This window comes from Coffea eugenioides, chromosome 3 (genome assembly GCF_003713205.1).
Source record: "Coffea eugenioides isolate CCC68of chromosome 3, Ceug_1.0, whole genome shotgun sequence".
Classification (NCBI taxonomy): Eukaryota; Viridiplantae; Streptophyta; class Magnoliopsida; order Gentianales; family Rubiaceae; genus Coffea; species Coffea eugenioides.
Window position 1 is genome coordinate 40,928,764 of NC_040037.1, and position 9,437 is coordinate 40,938,200.

Sequence of the window (9,437 nt, forward strand, 5' to 3'; positions counted from 1 at the left end):
TTGTACGAAATAAAATGACTAAAGCAGAGTACGAAATATGCAAAAGACTTGGACTATGCAAAGGATGATTGAGTCTATCCACGTGTTTTTCTAGCTTGTGGTGACTAGTCCTTCGTTGGATTCTTATCATTTCAGTCTATGCTCAGAAGTCTTAACTTACTGGGCCATTTCAATAACTCATTCTAGCTGGATTGAAAAGGAACTTACAACCATTCCCCATAGTCATCCATGGTGGGCGCGTTTTGTTAGACGCATTTTATTTTATTTTTTGTTTTTTAGGCTATTTTTTATTTTTGTGTTTTTGGTCTAACCTTGAAAAATTACAGCTTGAACTTTACTTTTTGGGCTGGCATTGGAATAGATGTTACACCAATTTGTTCTTTGGTAACTTTTTCTGCTCTTTTTTTATGGCAAAAACTTGGATCGACTTGATTTATTAGATCTAATGTCCAAATTTTGTCACATCTTCATTGTGCATATAATGCTTGAGTTGGTAAGATAATATGATAAATTTTGAACCACTTAATTTTAGGATTGACCCAAGTCATTTCCTCTTTTCATGAGTAGACAGATTTGTATGAAAAATAAGAGATAATTTTAGAAACCTCCCTTGAGATTTTTCATAATATCACGTAGCACTTTTAAGGTTTCTAAAATTTTACTTACCTCTATTGAATTGACTTTTTTTTTTTGTAACATTTTAACTCCTTTTGGGAGAAAACCAAAAAAGATAAAATTTTACTTCTAATATTATTCTTATATTATCCTATTCATGAAACTTACATCAATAAAAAAAATGACAATAAGGCCAAAAAGCCCAGCTTAAAAAAATAGAAATTGCCTATGTTGTTATCATAGAAAAAAATAGCATAGGCAATTTTTTGATATTTTATCATAAGATCATTTTTCGATTAATCATTTCAATACTAGCTTATTAATATTTTTTTTATATAAGTAGGCACAAACCACACGAAAAAAAAAGATTCATTTAATTTTGAATACAACTTGAATTTCATTATGTATTAAAACATATTTCCTAAAAACATTGCCTGACTTCTTTAAACCCGTCCCACAAAATTTTCGTAGGTGTAAATTACTTACCAAAATCCTTTTAAATGGTTAACGTTACTAAATTTAACTTAATCACCTACTTTGCTACCCTACCACCATTTGGATATATAGAAATATGGACTAATATTGGATGGTCATTCTGTTTTTCTTTGGAATTTTTTGTTAAATAATTATTAAATACGGACTAATATTGGATGGTCATTTGGTTTTTTTTTTGGATAAAAATTCTGTTTTTGGTTGGAATTTTTTGTTAAATAATTATTAAAAATGTAAGGGTAATGTCATCAAGTTGTGATTGTTGAAAAGGATATCTAGCCTTGTCAAGCTAACAAAGGAAGTAAGTGAAATTGTAAAATTTTAGGGGTGTTAAATGATATTAAGAGAACTCTCAAGAGAGATTTCCAATTTCATCCCAAAAAACAACTAAGAAGAGTACAAAAATTGTAAAACACTTTGACTAAACAAAGGATGACTTAAGGCATGTTTGATAATCCAATTTAGTATTTAAATTTAATGAATTTAGATCTTAATATATTTAAATCGTTTGATAACTAAAAATTAAATATCTGAATTAATTAAGTGGTACTGAATTTTCTAAATATAACTTACTCTCAAAATTAAGTGATAAATTATTCACTTATTATTAAATGTGATATGCACTAAAATATATTAAATTTAATATTTAACAATTCAATAACTTAATGAATTTAAACTTTAAATTTCAGATTTTAGACTTTAATTTATCAAACGCATGCTGAGTCTATCCACATGTTTTTCTATTTTGTGGTGGCAAGTACTTCATTGGATTCTTATCATCTCATATTAATTGAGTCTATGCTCAGAAGTTTGAAGCAATGATGACCTTACCATGCCATTTCAATAATTCACTTTGGGCGGGATTGAAAAGGAACTTACAACTGTAGTCATCCATGGTAGATGGCTAGACACATTTTGTTAGATGCATTTTAGATTTTTTTAAAAATATTTTTGTGCTTTTAGGCTAATCTGCTTAACTTTTAACTTTGTCCCTAATTTTCATTGAGTTGAGAGTTAAAAACTAGAAAGATATAAAGGGTTAAGCACACATTCTAATAAAATTTTTATTTTTTATTATTTTAAATACGATAAATTTTAATCTACACTTACTCCTACTTTTTCTTTTTAATTTTTGCTAGCAAGAGAGGAGTGGAACTTAAACAACAAGGAAGAGGCTGCGGGATTTGAAGTCAGTATTTTTAATTTTTCGAGTTTCAACATTAAGGATCCGTTTGGTTGGAAGTAAAATGTTTTCCTTGGGAAAATATTTTCCGTGGAAGTAATTTTTCATGAAAATCATTTCTCTTTCATCATTTTCAGGTGTTTGGTTAGCTTATTGAAAATATTTTCTTACTTCATTTTTCTGGTGTTTGTTTAACTTTTGAAATATTTTCACTTTTTTCTCTATCTTTACTTTCTACACATTATAACTACATACTTCTTCCCATGCAAAATAAGAAAATTTATCTCATTGTTTAACTTTAAAAAATCTTGGAGAAATGTATATATGAATAAAAAATATCTCCTTAAATAATAAACAAATTGCTGGCCATTTAGTGTCAAATATCAATCACATGCAATGCTTATTGTGACATATATCTTGCACTCTCACTGCTAAAAGTTGGTCTAGAAAAGAATGTCTCTATTATACATAATTAATTACTAGCATAGAATGAGCAGGATGAGGTTTTTTTTTTTTATTTTGAATATACTAGGGGGAGGGTTGGGTTGGGTTAGGTGGTACGGGGGAGGGAGTGTAAAGAAGAGGTCTTGGGTTCGAGTCCTCCTGTTTACACTTAAAAAAAAAAAAAAAACATACTACAAGATGTTTTCAGTAAGTTTGGAACATACTACAAGCGGGATACATGCATTTCGGAAAATAACTTCAGTAAGTTTGGAAGGGAAGTTGTTTTCCATAAGATGAGTGAAAATATTTTACATAGAAAAATGTTTTCAGTAACTTTTGTGCAATCAAACACGGGAAATTAGAAAAATATTTTTCTGGAAAACATTTTCACCCGAAACAAACGGACCCTAACTGTTAGATCAAAACTTCATCAGCACTCCTACTATGCCATACTCACGGAGAGAGATGACGATAGTTTCCGATCTTTTCCTTCGTGCTTCCCTCACGTCTTTTTTCTCTTCACATGGAACTTTGAAGGCATTTTAGGTTTTATAAGTAGCAAAACTGAGTCAGAAGGTTACTAAAAATGGGTGAACCGCACGAGACCCATACAATGAGGAAGCGTGTGCCCACATGCTCCGTGTTTTAAAAAGTTTGGATGTTGACTGGAATTTCCATTTGGCCCCGCACCATGTGCCACAAAATGTGGCATGGCCACTTCAAGTGGCTCTGGACGAGCACATACTGCATTCATTTGGGCCGATCGGTAATTTTTTGGAATTTTTTAGGTCTCATTCTCATAATATAGAATAAATATAGGTCCATCCTTTCGAGAAAAAAAAAAATGAAGTCAGACTCAATCTTCCGAGTTGATTAAAACAGGATTTTAGGGTACGTACGACTGTCAGTGCAACTTTCTCTGCATAAATTGTAATTCTTCTTTAACTACTTGTACATTTTTATAACAAATATGTAATATTATACTATTGTTCATATGAATCTCATGTATAATAATTACGTGTCTATTAAAAATTTTTATAAATAGTTCACGTACAATTACAAACTGTTTAAATGAAGTTACATCATTCAACCGTTCCTGCTCCAAGTCCATGCAAACATTTCTTAATGCCTAGTTTGAGAGATGATATTTGAGCAGAAAAGAAAAGAAGGGAAAAGGAAGGTAGCATCTCTCACGTTTGAAAGTTTTAAGTGAAATAAAAAGGAAAAGAATCCGACGGATTTGGAAGGAAGAAGAAACTGCTACAGTTTTTAAAAAATTTTCCCGCCAAATCGGGCAGAAAGCAAAGGAAAGCCACGGAAAGGCTGCAAAAATTTTTTAAATTGCACATTTTATCCTTAAAAACTATTAAATAGAATATTTATTGATCTATGTATCCAAAATCATCTCATTTCTTTCATAAATTTTCAAATAATATTAAAATCTTAATATTATCCTTTCTTTTCTTATCTCAAATAAGATCTTCTTTTCTTATCCTTTCTTTTTTCTCATAACTTAACATTTCTCTTCTTTTCTTTTCTATCCTCACAAACTAGCTACAACATATAAGTGTTACAAATTTTAGGAGACGGAAGGAAGGAGCAATAGATTTTCCCAAAACGGTCGTGGCTAGGTGGGGCTCACAATGCTTTAGAAAATTGTGTAGTTCATTTAGCTTCTCAAAAGCTAGAAAATTCACATGAAAGAGATAATGAGTAATATGTACTCATTAATTTCCAAATAGGGTTAACCACATTTTATCCCTTTAAAGTATATCTCATTTTTCAGTTTACCCCCTAATTTTTAATTTTACTCACTTAATTCCCTTTAGGACAAAATTATCCTTGCATTATTTTGACTTTTCATTTACCTTATTTTCCTTTCTTTTATTTCTTTTTCTCTTTCTTCTTTATTTAAAATTTCCTTTTTTCTACAAAAATCTTCACCTTTATGATTGAAATTAAAAAAAAAAAGGAATTGCAGAGATCTATCTTCTCCTTAAATGATTAAAAAAATATTCAAATCACTTTCCTACAATACAATTTTTTTAGCCTTTCAATTCTTTTAATTTTGAATTTTCCTCTTTCCTTTCTAATTTCTCATTTTATTCTCAAGAAAATATCATAAGATAAAATTTTTTTTCTTTGTTTTATTTCTTTTTCTCTTTCTTCTCTCTTTCATCCTTCCTAATAGAAAATTCCATTTCAACGAAAGTTTTTGTTTTGAGTTTGTAATTGCATATTTCTCGGTGAAGGTTTAAAAGGCATCAAAAACTAATTTTGATTTTTTGTATGATGCCACGTGTCACAAATTTTAATTGATGATTATTAACCAAGTCACAATTTCATCTTAAGATATTTTCTTGAGAATAAAATGAGAAACTAGAAAGGAAAGAGGAAAACCCAAAATTAACAGAATTGAAAGGCTAAAAAAATTATATTTTAGGAAAGTGATTTGAATATTTTTTTAATCATTTAAAGAGAAGATAGATCTCTGCAATTCCTCTTTTTTAATTTCAATCATTAAGGTGAAGATTTTTGTGGGAAAGAGGAAGAATTAAATAAAGAAAAAAGAGAAAAAGAAATAAAAGAAAGGAAAACAAGGTAAATGAAAAGTCAAAATAATACAAGGGTAATTTTGTCCTATAGGGGGCTAAGTGAGCAAAATTAAAGATTAGGGGATAAACTGAGAAATAAGGTATATTTTAAGGGGATTAAATGTGATTAACCCTTCCAAATATTACTTTATCTTAGATTAGAAGATTAAAATCATCTTAATGTTGAACTGAAAATCAGATGTCAAATATTCGGGCAAACAGTCTAGTAGGATGGTTTCTTTAGCAAAAGCAAATACAGGATGATTTTTAATGTTCCAGAATGTCCACAAAAGATCAAGGAATCTATTCAATTCAATTCAATTGAAAAAAGGAAAAGACACGTTTGTTGGAAAAAAAAAAGGAAAAGACAAAATACAGCTTGCATTTACTAATTGGGCTGGCATTAAAAAAGAACTGCTATTTTGCTGCTTTCCTTTTTCACGGGCAAACAGACATACAAAATAAAACAATCAAGCAGAGTACGAAAACGCGTAAAAGACTTGATTAAACGAAGGATGGTTGAGGCTCTCCATGTGTTTTTCTATCTTGTGGTGGCCAGTATTTGCATTGGATTCTTACCTTCTCACAGATTGACTAAGACTGTGCTCAGAAATCTGAAGCAAAAATGAACTCACCGGGCCATGTCAGTAACTCACTCTGGCCTCTCTGGGTGGGAGTAAAAGCAAGTTCCACCCGGTCCCCGTGGTCATCCATGGTAGGCGCGTTTTGTTAGATGCATTTCAACCATTCCCGGTAGAGCGAAAGGAAAAAAAAAATTGAAAAAGAAAGGATTTCCTGCGGCCGTAATCATGAATAGAGCGAAAAGAAAGTACTCAACAAATTGCAGCATCTTTAACCCCAAAACTTAAGTACTGTTTCTTTTAATTTCACCATTTTTATAATGAAATATTAACATATCATATTTAACCATTTTTGAGAGTTAACTACAACTATGCTGTCATGCTTTCCATCCCATTATCAATACCAAATACCATAAAAATATACTACTCTTTCATAATTGTTTCTTGATTTTTCTTAATTTTATTGTGTCATTCATTGACAATACTTTTCATAATTCTCATAAACCTTTTAACTATTACAAGTCGAATTTTGATAAAAGCTTCACCCACGTTTTCATAGAAATAAAACCTTTCTTACAACTCTTTTAACTTTTCAAACGAATGTGTTTGGATACCCCAATTATCCCAAATAATATTTCGCTTGCATCATAGATACATTTTCCAACACACCTTTTTATATTCCCAATCACCTTTTTATCTCACATACATCACATCACAAAAAGTGCTACAGTAATTATTCCAAATAATATTTCAAATAATACACTATCCAAACACACCTGTTTCAAAATTTGAGGAGTTGAGAGAAGTGAAAGGAAATGATCTTATTACTTTTACAAGTGCGTCCTTAAATTAAAAAGGTCTTTTAAAGTAGATAACTGTAACAAAACTGATAGCTTTAGGCTTGAGCACTTTTTAGTTTGTTTGTTGTATGAGTCAAAATAATAATGGACTCTCTTCAGAAGATATGCATCATAATCTCTCATCCTACTTGTCCATGACTGGGAGATATTATTGAAAAGGGTTAATCCTGAAAGATTATTGAAATTTTATAATGATTCAAATAATCAAGTGAGAGACCAAGAATAACTTCTGTGCAACGCATTCTACTCACTATTATTTGATTAAGCATCAAGTGATGGATTTTATTTGATATAAATATGCAAAAGCACAACCAAATATCTTGTAATCAACTAATACAAGTGACATCGGGGTTGGGAGGGTTTGGGTTGGTAGTTATAAGTCTCCTGTGGGACCTCAAAGGATACCGACTTTTGGAGTTCCCTCGGGATTTAGGTTTGTAAAAATTAACGTAGGCCCTTTGGGTTTCGAAAGAAAAAAAAACTAATACAAGTGAAAATTAGGGACAAAGTTAAAAGTTAGGCAGATTAGCCTAAAAGCACAAAAAATATTTAAAAAAAAATCTAAAATGCATCTAACAAAATGTGTCTAGCCATCTACCACGGATAACTTCTGAGCCTAGTAAGGTCATCATTCCTTCAAACTTCTGAGCATAAACTCAATTAATATGAGATGATAAGAATCCAATGAAGCAAGAGCCACCACAAAGTAAAAAAACATGTGGTTAGACTAAGGATGCATTTGATAAACTAAAATCTGAGATCTAAAATTTAAATTCTAAATTCATTAAGTTATTGAATTGTTAAATATTAAATATAATATATTTGAGTGCATATCACATTCAGTGACAAGTGATTAAGTGAATAGTTTATCATTTAATTTTAGAAGTAAGTTATGTTTGAAAAATTCAGTGCCACTTAATTATTTTAAATGTTTAATTTTTAGTTATCAAATGATTTGAATATATTAAAATCTGAATCTATTAAGTTTAAATATTAAATTGGGTTATCAATGAGGCCTTAAGTCATCCTTTGTTTAGTTAAAGTGTTTGAGATTTCTCTTAATATTATTTAACACCCCTAAAATTTTTAAAATTTCACCTACTTCCTTTGTCAGTTTGACAAGTCTAGATATCCTTTTCAACGATCATAAGTTGGTGACATTACCCTTACTAATTTTGGTCCACATTTAATAATTATTTAGTCCACATGGTGGTCCACATTCAACGATCCAAAATAAACCAAATGACCATCCAATATTAGTCCACATTTAATAATTATTTAACAAAAAATTTTGAACAAAAACAGAATTTATTATCGAAAAAAACCAAATGAGCATCCAATATTAGTCCATATTTCTATATATCCAAATGGTGGTAGGGTAACAAAGGAGGTGATTAAGTTAAATTTAGTAATGTCAACCATTTAAAAGGATTTTGGTAAGTAATTTACTCCTATGAAAATTTTGTGGGATGGATTTAAAGAAGTCAAGCAATGTTTTTAGGAAATATGTTTTAATAATGTAATTCAAGTTGTATTCAAAATTAAAATAATCTTTTTTTTCCCGCGGATTGTGCCTACATATATGCAAAAATATTAATAAGCTAATATTAAAAAGATTAATAAAAAATGATCTTATGATAAAATATCAAAAAATTGCCTATGCTATTATTTTCTATGATAACAACATAGGCAATTTCTATTTTTTTAGCTTGGCTTTTTGGCTTATTGTAATGTTTATTATTGATGTAAGTTTCATGAATAGGATAATATAAGAATAAAATTAGAAATAAAATTTTATCTCTCTTGGTTTTCTCCCAAAGTGGTTAAAATGTTACAAAAAAAAAATCAATTAAAGAGAAGTAAGCGAGATTTTAAAAACCTTAAAAGTGCTACGTAATATTATGAAAAATTTCAAGAAAGGTTTCTGAAATTATCTCTTATTTTTTGTACAAGTCTGTCTACTCATGAAAAAGGGAAAAGACTTGGGTCCATCCGTAAATCGAGTGGTTTAAAATTTGCTATATTATCTTATCAACTCAAGCATTATATGCACAATGAAGATGTGACAAAATTTGGGCATTAGATATAGTAAATTAAGTTTATCCAAGTTTTTGCCATAAAAAGAGAGTAGAAAAAGTTACCAACCAACGAATGAGTGTAACATCTATTCCAATGCCAGCCCAAAAAGTAAATTCAAGCTGTCATCTTTCAAGGTTACACCAAAAAAACAAAAATAAAAAATTACCTAAAAATACAAAAAAAAAAAAAAGTAAAATGCGGATGACTATGGGGTAATGGATGTAAGTTCATTTTCAATCCAACCAGAGTGAATTATTGAAATGGCCCAGTCTGTTCATTATTGAATCAGACTTCTGAGCATAGACTCAGTCAATCCAAGATGATAAGAATCCAGTGAACACCACAAGGTAGAAAAACACATGGATAGATTCAATCATCCTTTGTATAGTCAAGTCTTCCGTACTCTGCATTAGTTGTTTTATTTGATACAATTCTGTCTACTCATGAAAAAGAAAGCAGAAGAAAAAAACAACAAATAAGTGTAATTATTTTTCAATGCCAGTCCAATTAATAAATGCAGGCTGTCATTTTCCAAGGTTAATGCTGAAAAATTGAATTCCAACTTCCCTTTTTTTGGCTTTTCCTTTTC